Genomic DNA, 12,786 nt, shown 5'->3' with positions numbered 1-12,786 from the left:
AGTTCAGTTCAGTTCAGCTCCAATCAGTTCAGTTCAGTTCAGTTCAGCTCAGTTCAGTAAATGTGAACAGGCCCTAAACTAATTTAATGTTTAAGATATTTATTTTTAAAAAATTAGGTTAGTTCTACAATTCATGTATTTATATTTGATATATGAGAAATTAGTCAAACCAATATATGATTATTCAAATGAAAAGTGTGACATATTAATTATTACGTACAAGAATATATGAAGTATATCAATTTATATGCTATTTCACCAAAAAAAATAAAATTATATGCTATTAGATACACTAATCTTTTATACAATTTTAAGAGTTGTTTTTCTAACTTCTCACCAAATTTGTACAAAACTCCAATCCTACAATGTTGTGCACTCCTTTTTTTTATTTATTTTATTTATTTTTTTTTTGTCTTTTTTGTTAGCAATAACATCCAAATAACATCCTTTCTCCAAATAGAAATAAAAAAAAAAAAAATCAAAATTTCACTTCTACTTTTTTTTTTTTTTTTTTTTTTTTTTTTTCTCTTTTCTTTCTAAGAAACTATCTCTAGTTTGTTAAAAAGAAAAAAAAAAATCTAATTATAACGTACTGTACAAAATTAGTTGCTTCAGTTATGGCACTATCTTTCCCTTTCTTCCACCCTTTCTAACAAACTTGGTCACTAATTGGCCTTAACTACTACAACTCCGTATTATATTTCATATAATATATATATATATATATTTTTATTTATTTATCATTAGTTAATATAATTGTAAGATTGTAACAGCTAACAAAGTACTTTAGTTAAAGATAAATAATGAAGATAAATTTTATCCAAAAATATAACTAAAAAATCCTCAATTTATGCCTAATTGACAGCAAGTCTGTGTTTTCATTTTTCTTTTCCGTTTTTTGTTTAATTCTATTTCTTATTCTTTATATATATATATATATATATATATATATATATATATATATATATATATATATATATATATATAGGCTATTTTATTTAGAGCTTCAAAATTTTGATCAATGGTGATTAAGATTAAAAAAACTACTATCAAGTACTCCATCAATTTAGACCATACTATTATAATACATGAATATGATACACGAATTTTGAATTGGTTTTTTGAGAAGTAACATTCATATTAATTAATTATCCTTTGAGATGTGATTCAAATGAATTGACTAATTTGATTTTCTGAGTTTTAAAAAAGCATGCATAATTGCGATAAATTGACATTGCTTTAATTTTACAAGTTTTTCATAGATTTTGGTAATTTAGAGGATATTTTGGTGAAGGTTCAATGTTGACAATAATGGAGCTTAATAATAGAGATGAATCATGATAAAGGTTTAAGATAATTTTTCACCGATTTGTTATACTTCTAAGATAATCAGGCCATGTTTAAATAATATTATAACTTAATGAATATTACTTTTACATCCGTAGTAATAAATCAACCACAATATAGATCAATAAAGTATGAATGTTTTGGTAGAAGATGAAGGTTTAGGATGAAGATGACATATATTGAAAATAAAGTTCAATTTAATTCATACAAAGGTTAGAGATGATATAAGTTGAAGATGAAAAATTAAAAAATATATATAAATAAAAATCAGTTTTTATTAAAAAAAATGTGTGAAAAACCAAAAAAAATTAACCAAATAATCCCTTGATGACTGTGTAGTATAGGTGTAAGATTCGACGGCTAAGATTAGACAAATAATATATCAACGATGTAGATTTAATCTCTTAGCGTAGTCGAAGATAGTCGTCTGTAGTCATCCGTAGTCGACGACTACGCTAGAATTTTTAGAACTGAAATTATGTTTACTGAACTGAAATTAATTTTACTGAACTGAACTTATTTTTACTGAACTGAAATTATTTTAACTTAATATTATTTTTTAAGGTGAACAGAACAGGGCCTAAATTGAACTGAACTGAACTGATTGGAGCTTAATTGAACTGAACTGAGCTGAAATAAATATTTTATGAGAGAGGAAAATTAGAAGCTGAACTGAACTGAACTAGTTAGAGTTGAACTGAATTGAATTGAACTGAACTGAACTAAAATTAAGCAGAATTGAACAGACCCATAGTATGCAATAACCAATAATACATCTATATTAGTTATAAGTTTTAATCATTAGATATTCATACTCAACAAGTGAATATAACATAGCATATATATATATATATATATATATATATATATATATATATATATATATATATATATATTTTATTTTTTTTTTATTTTTTTTTTATGGTATTCAGAAGCCATAAAAACGGATGATGAGAATTAATCCCATAATCTCCTAAAATTGAGAGGGAAACTTTAACCACTTGAGTTATTTCTCACTCTGATTATTAATTTTTTTAACCCCCTAAAAACTTATTTCAGTTTTAGTTTATTAGTTTTATGAAAAGAGACAACCAAAATATACTAGTACAGTAGTACTGTAGAACTATGATAACAATGACAGCATCCATTTAAATTTGCCAAATTGAAAAAATTATTCTTGTAATAACAAAAAATCACTTTAACCTACCAGGAAGCGACGGGTGGGGAATTTTATTTTTTCATTTGATTTATTGAGTGTGAATACAGTGTTTGATTTGGATTAAAGAACATAATTGAGATAGCTAGTTTTAGCAACGTTTGCCAAGTTGCAATTGATTTGTTTCTTTGTAATACTTCGAATTAGGTTCGTAAAGAATGAAAAGGAGCAACATCTATCAAACCTAGCATGTAGAAGACAATGATTATATAAACTACTGGTTGTATAAATAAGCATGAATCTTAGAAATAACAAAGCATCTACTGAGTATGAACAATAATTTGCTAAGAGATTGTCCAATTGCGAGGAAGGTATGGAGCAATGTAGGGGGAGCAGCTCAGTATCAATCCTTTTTTACTGGGGATTTGACTGCTTGGTTGGTGAGAAATTTAGAAGCAGAAGGGCCGATTTTTTCTGAAATGTGGACCACGACATTTGCTACAACTATATGGTGGCTATGGAAATGGAGGAACAATGCTATGTTCGGGAATAAAGAGGCAATTCCAGCTGATATTGGTACCTTTCTTCACTCTAAAGTTGATGAAACTTGGAAGGTCTTGTCTGGGGAACATGAGTTGAAGCAATTAAATGCCAATACTCGTGGCCAGAAAAAAGAAATGCTAATCAGATGGCTTGCTCCACCTCCTGAATGGTTTGCCTTAAACACTGATGGGGCAGCCAAGGGAGCCCCAGGCCTTGCTGGTGGGGGTGGGATTATAAGAGATTGTACAGGGAAATACATCAGAAGTTTTGCTGCAAACTTGGGAGTCTGTACAGCGTTCAAAGCTGAACTATGTGCTGCTGAAATAGGACTAAAGATGGCATGCATTCTGGGAATCTCAAAGCTAGTTCTTCAAATGGATAATCAGGCTTGTATTGAAGCAATTAAAGACCCCGATCGCATGGGTGGCGAATGTGTTCACATTTTAAAAAGCTGTCGTAGTTTAATTAGATTTCTTGGTTGTAATATTAGTATTGTTTTTTGTTTTAGAGAAGGTAATAGAGTGGCGGATGGTCTAGCCAATTTAGGGGTTCGTCTTGAAGAAGGGCTTGTCTATTTCGATACTCCTCCGATTGAAATAGCATCTCTTCTAAGGGAGGACACAATTGGCGTAGCAATGCCACGATTTATTATGTAATTTTCCTTCTTTTGAATAAATGGGCTTAGCCCTCTTTTGCACCAAAAAAAAAAAAAAGTATGAACAATAATTAATATTGTGATTAATACTGAGGGCTTGCTGGCAATATAAATTAAATGTCAAACTATACATAATTGTCATTGAAGAACAAAAAAAAAAAAAAATGAGCAACTTGTAGTTGTAGCCCAAATAAGTTACATTTTTTTTTTTAGGAAAATAAGTTACATAATTGATTGAAAAAGAGCAATTAAACTCCGATCCGATCCACTTGTATTGTACACATGTGTACAACCATTTTATTTTTATACATAAATGTATGCCACTCAAATTAAATAAATGAGATTGTATTTTAATTATTTTTTTTAAGAAATCAAAAGGCAAATTAATTATAACTAAATATTTAATCAACAATTTTTTTTAAAAAGAAATTGTCAAACCTTTTGACTAGGACTAACTATAACAAAAAAGTAAAAAAAAATAAAAAAATTATGACAAAATCAAGAACCAACTGCTAACCTATAAATATGTAAAAAAAAAAAAAAAAAAAAAAAAAAAAATTAAATAAATCCATTGTCTCTCCTTTCAATGTGCAGAATTCTATAAAAATTCCGTCACAAATATTACCTAGCCATTCTTAAAAAAAAAAAATTAAATAAAATAAAAAATTAAATAAAAAATCTTTATTCTGCTAGTTAGTCATGGCCATCAAAGGTTTGATACAGCCAGACGACGTCAAATGTCTCGAGGTTATCGAAAGAGATCCAACAGGACGATTCGCAAGGTATGACGAGATCATAGACAAGGTGGCCACAAAAACAGTATACAAGGGTCTTGATAAGATTGAAGGAATAGAAATTGCTTGGAGTAAGACAGTGATAACAGATGATATATTTAAGGACAAAAACTATCTTATGAGTTTGAAGGCCGAAGCAAGTCTTTTAAAGTCATTAGATCATGAAAATATTATCAAGTGCTATGATTATTGGATTGATACGGAAACAATTAACATGATTACTGAGCTTTATACATCAGGAAGTTTGGAAGACTACTTCGAAGAACATGTTCATTTCGATATCGAGGCAATTAAGGATTTTGCTAGACAGATCCTTAAAGGGTTACATTATATTCACTCTCAAAATCCTCCAATCGTGCATGGCGCTCTGAATATGAGACATGTCTATATTAATGGGCATACAGGCCGGGTAATGATAGCAGATTTTGGTGTCGCGATGATCCTTGAAAAACAATATCAACCAATTCAGCTAGTTGACATTTACAGTTTTGGGATGTGCTTTCTTCACATGATTACGGGTGAAGTTCCATATAACGAATGTCACGGTGATGTGAATGAACTTTACAAAAAGAAAATGTCGGGTGTTATGCCAGAAGTTCTAAGCAAAGTTACAGATTTACAATTTCGTCATTTCATTAAAAAGTGTCTGGCTCCTACAGCTTGCGACAGACCCGCGGCAATTGATCTCCTCAATGACCCGTTGCTCGCACCAAAGACATTAACAACATCAAGGGCACGACTACGAAATTCTATATCAATTACAAATGCACCTTGCAATTTTTTCTTAAAATTTTTGTATAATTGTTTTTCTTAGTATGCTTTTAAATCATTGTCGTCCTTGTTTTTAAGATCTTTTTAGTAAGCTTTTGAATAATTATCCTTTTTTACGTATTAATGTCACATTTAATAAGTAATTTAGTTAGTAATTAGGGGAAGTCTATTCAATAGCTATTGTAGCCTTGTTCACATAAACTGTTCTGTTCAGTTCAATTCAGCTCCATTCAGTTCAGTTCAGCTCAGTTCAGTAAATGTAGACAGACTCGTAGTCACTATAACTAGTTTAAATGTTGACCCTATATATGAGTCAGTAAGTCAGCATTGAGAAACTAAAAAAAGTAAGGAATTATCGTTAAAATTTTCATTAGAAGAAAACTTGTAGCACGTATGAAACGAAGTAAATTACTTTACTGCCTGCTGATTCAGGAAATGCATGAACCACTTTTTTTTTTTTTTTTTTTTTTTTTTTTTTTTTTTTTTTGGGTGTTACATGAGCCATATAAAAATATAAATAACTAGCCTTAACAATTAACAGACTAGAAGTTAATAACGAGGAAGATAAACACTCACTAACAAATCCACTAACAACTAATACTCCTAAAATTTCTCCTTCGACTATTGCATGATATCCTATATATGAATCACTAACTAAGCGGAAAGATTATAAAACTAATATTCCTAAAATTACTCCTTCAACTAGTGCATGATATCCTACATAAACGTAGCCTGACAAAGTTTTTTTTTTTTTTTTTTTTTTTTTTTTTTTTTTTTTTTTTTTTTGGAACAAGCCAAACAAAGATTTTTTAGGTATATCTAAGTTCCTAAATAATTGTTAAATAGAATTTTGAATTAATTACTCAATGAAAATTGAATATTGAATGAGTTAGACGCAAAATACTAATGTATCCTAAATACAGCAATTTCACACAATATTGCTAGAATAAAAATAAATTCCCTTTGAGCGTTGATTTAGAAACTAATTCCTTAGATACCGTTCATGTAAGATCGGTGTTGAGTATTTTTTTTATTTAGTTCAACTTAAAACTGCTATTGTTGTAAGCGATTTCAGAAAAGAGACCGCCTTTTTCTATTAACAGGTCTCTTTTCCTCCTTACCTTTTTTAAAGAGTAAGGCCCTATTCTTTTGAGCTTCTGGGCAGGGCAGAGCAGAGCAGATTAAATTTCAGCAGAGCAGAGCAGATTTCAACATTATTATTAATACTATTATTAATGTTATTATTATTATTTATTATTATTATTATTATTATTATTATTATTATTATTATTATTATTATTATTACTATTATTACTATTATTATTATATATTAATTTTATTATTATTAATGTTGTTGTTATTATTATTATTACTATTATTATTAATACTATTATTAATGTTATTATTATTAATTTTTTTGTCATTATTATTATTATTATTATTATTATTATTATTATTATTATTATTATTATTATTACTACTACTACTACTACTATTATTATTACTATTATTATTATTATTATTATTAAAACTATTATATATAAATGTTATTATTATTAATGTTGTTGTTATTATATTATTATTATTACTATTATTATTTATACTATTATTAATGTTATTATTATTAATGTTGTTGTCATTATTATTATTATTATTATTACTATTACTATTACTATTACTATTACTATTACTATTATTAAGTGCATATACCATTGATTTAGGTGAGTGAAAACATAAATATATGTATGCCATATTTAACATATGTTAATAGTAGAAAGATAAAAGACAACAGTTTACTTATATTTATTTAACAAAAATTTTAAAATAAAATGATTAAATGAGTAATAGTGATTTTACTTATAAATTTGTCTTAATCATATACAAAGTACTACTTGAAAGCAAACTCTTTTTTTTATTCTTAAATTGTATGGAAAGATTTAAAAAATAATTCAAATCAATGAAGTAACAATCAATACCCACATACATAAAATGTTTCAACACATTGTGATTCTAATATCAAATGTTTATAAAATAAATTGTTATTAATTGTTATTATTATTAGTTATTTATTTGAAAAAATTGTTATAATTATTAGATATTATTAATTAATAATATTATTAAATAATAATTCTTAATAGTTTGAATTATTAAATATTAATAATGACAATTATTATTATTAATTATTATTGTGATTAATAAATATTAATTATTATTAATATTAATAATTATTAAAATTATTTTTAATATTAATAATTATATAATTATTCAAAATAATATATTATTATCATCAGTACAATATTAATTATTATTATTGAATATTAATTATTATTTGAAAATAGAGCAGAGCAGATTTCTTTTGAGTAGAGCAGAGCAGATTTGATTTGAGCAGAGCAGAGCATAGCAGCTCTAAAGAATGGAGCCTAAGGAGGCAAAGAGACCTGTCAATAAAAAGGCGGTCTCTTTTTTGAAACCATGCCTGTTAAGCTAAAAGAGACCCGATTACAGTAATAACGGGTCTCTTAACTTCTTCTAAAAAAAAAGGCTAATGGTTCTACCGGTTTTATGTACGGTTTTAACATAAAACCGTTAATAACATTAGCGGTTTTAAGCCAAACCAAATACCAATCCTATATGGGCGGTATTTTGGGAATTTATTTTTAAATGGGTACATAATGAGAATTTGTTTTTGTTTCAACATTGTTGAGGGAAATCACTCATCCTAAATAGTACTCCACATATTATTTCAAAATATGTGTACTTAGCGGCCAAATAGCCATAGTAATTTATAAATATATGTATATATGTGGCTATGACCACTTCACATATAAGGTAATTAATTAAGTAATAATAGTATTATTTCCAATAAGCAAATAGGGTTATCTCCACATATATGAAAAAAAAAGAAAAAAAAAACCTTATAAGGGGGCGTTTAGTTCACACAATTAAGGTATAAGGTATGGGTTTAGAATGGTTTAAATACATACCTTATGTTTGTTTTATGATTTTAAGAGTTTCAAACCCATACCTCAAACCCCCAAGATATAGGGTTTAAAAACCTTGGGGGGAAGGTGGGTTTGGCTCATTCCCATACTTTTAGGTATTAAATAAAAGAAAAAAATTGCATTCCATAAACATACCGAACATATGGCATTAAGAATAAAATTTCAAGCCCATGCCACAATGGTTGCATTCCTGATTCCAACCCAATACCTGTTTGCGAACCAAACGCTCCCTAAATAGTGTGGCCACATTGTGTGAAAATCTTAAAGCTATATGCAAGATGACAAACTTACAAAATATTGAGTGATTCTGGGCGCATAGTGCCTATGGGTGAGCTATGTAAATAGGAGGGTAAGGAAGTAATTCCAGATGATTCAGTTTTTACTTCTAGAAAAAGTCGACTCTCTAGTGGTACATTATAATGTTTCATTATGTACCATTATGTATGCATAATTTACCACTAAAGTATAAGTTGTTTGAATAGTACTGTGTGTGGACTATTACGAGTGTAGTGGTAATTTTTACCATCCTATGAGTTTCAACTTCTGAAAAAAAACTAACTCTCTTGTAATACATTATAATGTACCATGACGCATGTATAATGTACCATTACGCATGTATAATGTACCACTAAAGTATAAGTTATCTGAATAGTACTTTTTAATTGCAGAATTGCCATCCTATATACGCTAAACTATGCGCCAATACTTAACCCAGAATATTGAATGGTAGGATTTTGTATGTCTACTTATCTTTAGTTTAGTACGTATATATATAAAGTCTATCTTGCTTAGCCAAACAGCTGCGCGTAATTATTGCTTATGGAATATCATCACTTTTTAACTGTTTACATCTTGATTTTTCAGCCAATTATTATCATATTATGTGGCACCATTATATTCTCTCCACCAGTAAACAGTGTTTACCACTTGATATTAAGCTAGATCCTAGGTACTAAGTTAGACTTCAGCTCTTTCAAAAATAAAAAAAAAGAGGTTAGACTTAAGCTACACTATATATATACGCACTAATTTCTCCATAAGATACATCAACATATGGATGAGAGGTAAATTGTCAGATTTTGAAAATGTACTTTGAATTCTAATCAGTAATCATTAAATATTCAATTTAATCATAGCGTTAAAAACATTTAGGACCTGTTCACATTTATTAAACTAAGGTAAACTGAATTGATTGGAGCTAAACTGAACTGAATAGATCTAAAATGAATACTCCGTATTTTATAAGAGAACAAAATTAGAAACTGAACTGATATGATTGGAATTGAACTAAACTTAACTGAAATTAAACTAAAGTGAACATGTACTTATTCTAAATAAAACCATGAAAATCTATTAAACAAGAACAAAGTTATTAGGATTTATGGTTTGACAAGAACAAAATAATTAAACTAATAAATCATAACATTTTAAACATGTGTCTTGACTTTTTCATCTTTGGACACCATCTTAGCCTTACTCTACCAATTTATATTCATTCAATCTCATCAAAACTGCTGTATACGGTTTTTTCTTAGTCTTTGCCGAACTCTCCAATCTCATCAAAATTCTTGTACACTGTTTTTTCTTCGCCTCTGCCGAACTCTCCAATCTCATCAACTGTTTTTATTTCGCCTCTTTCGAACTCTTCAATATCATCAAAACTCTTGTATACTGTTTTTGCTTCGCCTTTGCCTAAGAACTCTTCAATCTCATCAAAACTCTTGTATACTGTTTTTATTTCTCCTCTTTCGAACTCTTCAATGTCATCAAAACTCTTGTATACTGTTTTTGCTTCGCCTTTGCCTAAGAACTCTTCAATCTCATCAAAACTCCTGTACACTGTTTCTATTTCGCCTTCGCCAAAGAACTCTTCAATGTCATCAAAATTCTTGTATACTGTTTTTGCTTTGCCTTTGCCGAATAACTCTTCAATCTCATCAAAACTCTTGTATACTGTTTTTCTTTCGCCTTTGCCTAAGAACTCATCTTCCTTGTCAAAACTCTTGTATACTGTTTTTATTTTGCCTTTGCCTAAGGTCTCTAGTATATCTTCTTCATACCTTGTATATCGTCCTTGATCTCTTTCGACAACCTCAAGGCGTTTGACTTCTTCTTGCTGCATCGAACCTATGTTGGCAAATCAGAAACACAAATACAAAATGGTTATGGTTGGGGATTTTTTTTATGAATGGCAAATCAGAGATGTATTTATATACTAAAGTATTTTTGTTATCCTTTTTGTTAAAATAAAACTGTTGGCTATAAAAATATAATATATCTTTTGTTTTTAATGATCTTCTCACTTTGGCTAGATAAGTTTGTTAGCACATTATCTTGACCACAAATATGCCAATACATTATCACAAATAATTTTGTGACGGGATCATAAATATTTTTATTTGAATATTAGTACAATATAGTTGAATTCGGAATAAACTAGTTGTATTATAAGCTAACGAATCAAACAAGATCCAACATAATGATATTTTATTTGATATAATTCTTCACCTTAATATTATTGTCGTGAATGTAGTATATCATTATAACCATGACTTTTATAAGTCTGTACTATTAATTGTTACTGCCTCAATTTTTTAATGCAACATTATTATGATTAATCAAAGGTGCTAAAAAGTTAGCCCTAAAAAAAAAAAAAAAAAAAACTCAAAATCCGCGATTGGCCGAATTTGGCTAGTATCAAAACAATGGATGACACTGTTAACTCTTAACAACAAAACTTGATAATCCTATTTTGCTAATTTAATTTTACACAACCCGTCTTGTATGTGACCAACCTCACCGTGACCAATTAAGTAATCCCTAAAATACTAACTAGTAACCCTATAACATTGACAAATCAATCACTTCAACACTGACTGAGTAAACAATTTCAAGCAACCACAAGTTCCCTCACATGATTCTAAGTTTTCCAAGTCCTGAATCATGCGTGCTCCTAAAGTCAGGTTTTCGTAGTCTTGTACGTACCTTGAGTAAACAAATCGGTAACCCACTTTACCAACTAAAAATCACATTTATGAAGTGATATCCAAAACCAAACAACAAAATCTCAATCAACACCCAAACAATCAAATTTACAAAAATACTTAAGCCTATATACCGCTGTTCTTTAAGTTTCCATTATTAAATATTAAAATAATGAAATTACAGTATATTTAAGCTACCAAAATCTGCAAAATTAGTTTGTTAATATCTATTGTAAATTCAACAACCTATACTTGTAGTATCAAAATAGTAGCATAATAAAATATGTAAGAACATAAAAACCTCTTATTTTTTATACTAAAATGATAAAATTCAGATTATGAAAAATCTGAAAATTGGATTAAAAAATTCATACTTAAAACTTAATTAACTCATTAATACAGTTTAATTAAATTAGCCCAGTAGTGTAGATAGAACTCTAAAAAAATATCTTTTAGAATAGTTTCAGCCTAAAAATCCGTAATGCTATAATCTGAAAATTTTATTTTTAATCATCGATCAAAACTAAATTTTTAACACTATATCAATACAAAGTAACTAGTTAAATCAACTAATCTCGTTTTAAGCCCTAAATCATGAAAAATCAAAATTTTAAACCCTAAATGATTAATCAAATAAATTTGAAAATTTATTTCATTTTTTAAACATCAAACATATAAATTTGCAACCTTTTACCATCCATAAATATAATCAAACCGTAATAATTGAAACTAATTAAAAGTTTGTCTATTGAAAATAAAGAAAAGAAGATAGGAGGGTGAAAACGAACCGACTTATGTTTGACCGACGGTGGTAGTAGGCGGCGGTGGTTCCCACAGAGGATTTTTTCTTTTTTTTTGCGTGAAAAAGTAAGTTTGTGAGTTTGTTGTGAGTTTAAGGGATGAATTTAAGGGTTTTTAATGTTTACAATGGGCTTTTATAAACTTGGAAGGATTAGGATTCCTACTTGGGTCAAATTTGTGGGTTTAGGATAATATAGGAGTAGTAAAGTCTAAATAACGATGGTAAAATAAAATAATTATTATATTAGAGTAACTCTCATATACTTAATCTTTGATTAAATTATACAATTATTAGAGTAGTATGTACAAATACATATTATTGTACAAAAAAAAAAAAAAAAAAAAAAAAAAAAAAAAATTGTACAAATACATATTTATAAAAAATATTCGTATATTTGCAGTAAAATATAATGATAAATTTTACAAAATTGTAGGGGATTACATACTTTTTGTTTATTATTCTATAAATGCTTCAAATATAAAGGGGAATTGATTTATATAGATGCCAAACAATTTCAGTCAACCACAATTTCAACCTAGATGACGGGTGACTTTTTATTAAGATTTGATTCTTTTTTAAAAAAAAAAAAAAAAAAACAAAAAAAAAAAAAAAAACCAAAAAAAAAAAACAAAACAACCTAGAAAGAGTCTTTTTTTTTTTTTTTTTTAGAAAGTTAGTTGTTTCAACAATTCTGGTAGATGCATACACAATGATTGAAGCAGAGAAGTTGTC

General features: G+C 28.1%; 1 pseudogene; it reads left to right on the top strand.

Moving 5' to 3' along the window:
* The first annotated feature begins 4,400 nt into the window (after window positions 1-4,400).
* LOC145640397 (serine/threonine-protein kinase WNK8 pseudogene) lies at window positions 4,401-5,309 on the top strand (annotated as a pseudogene).
* The last annotated feature ends 7,477 nt before the right edge of the window (window positions 5,310-12,786 follow it).

Source organism: Chenopodium album, chromosome 7, assembly GCF_948465745.1.
Source record: "Chenopodium album chromosome 7, dcCheAlbu1.1, whole genome shotgun sequence".
Classification (NCBI taxonomy): Eukaryota; Viridiplantae; Streptophyta; class Magnoliopsida; order Caryophyllales; family Amaranthaceae; genus Chenopodium; species Chenopodium album.
This window is presented reverse-complemented; position numbering and strand designations above follow the sequence as displayed.